At 63.7% G+C, this 399-nt stretch overlaps 1 protein-coding gene across 1 annotated transcript in view; it reads right to left on the minus strand.

The window, feature by feature from the left end:
- LEMD2 (LEM domain containing 2) overlaps nucleotides 1-399 on the minus strand; it is a 13,884-nt gene that overhangs the window by 10,949 nt on the left and 2,536 nt on the right. The gene's annotated exons all lie outside the window — the stretch shown is intronic.

Below are 399 nucleotides of genomic sequence, written 5' to 3' on the forward strand. Positions count from 1 at the left end.
GGTAGCTCAGCCCCCCGGATCCTGCCCAGGTGCCCTCGCTTTCCTGCCTCCAGGAGCTGTTAGAGGAGAGCCCCTTCCTTTCTCCTCCCGTTTCCCACTGAGCTTGGGAGCTCTGCCCCCCAATTCCTCCTCCTGATATACCCCAATGGCTCCTGGACTTGAAACCCCCGCTCTCATCGCTGGGAAGGGGTTTGGAGCTGAGCCCCCCACTCCTGCCTGAGGAGACACCCCAGGAGGAGGAGGAGGAGCTCACCCTCCCAGCCCCATCCAGGGATGTCCCTGCCCTGACACCAAACCCCCCACCTCTCTCCACAGACGTGCTCCACTGGGACGTGGAGTTCGACCCCCGAAACCTGTCCAGGGACGGCCTTAACCCACTGCTGAGCCCCCAGCTCCTCT

This window comes from Chaetura pelagica, unplaced genomic scaffold (genome assembly GCF_000747805.2).
Source record: "Chaetura pelagica isolate M959 unplaced genomic scaffold, ChaPel_1.0 scaffold757, whole genome shotgun sequence".
NCBI lineage: Eukaryota > Metazoa > Chordata > Aves > Apodiformes > Apodidae > Chaetura > Chaetura pelagica.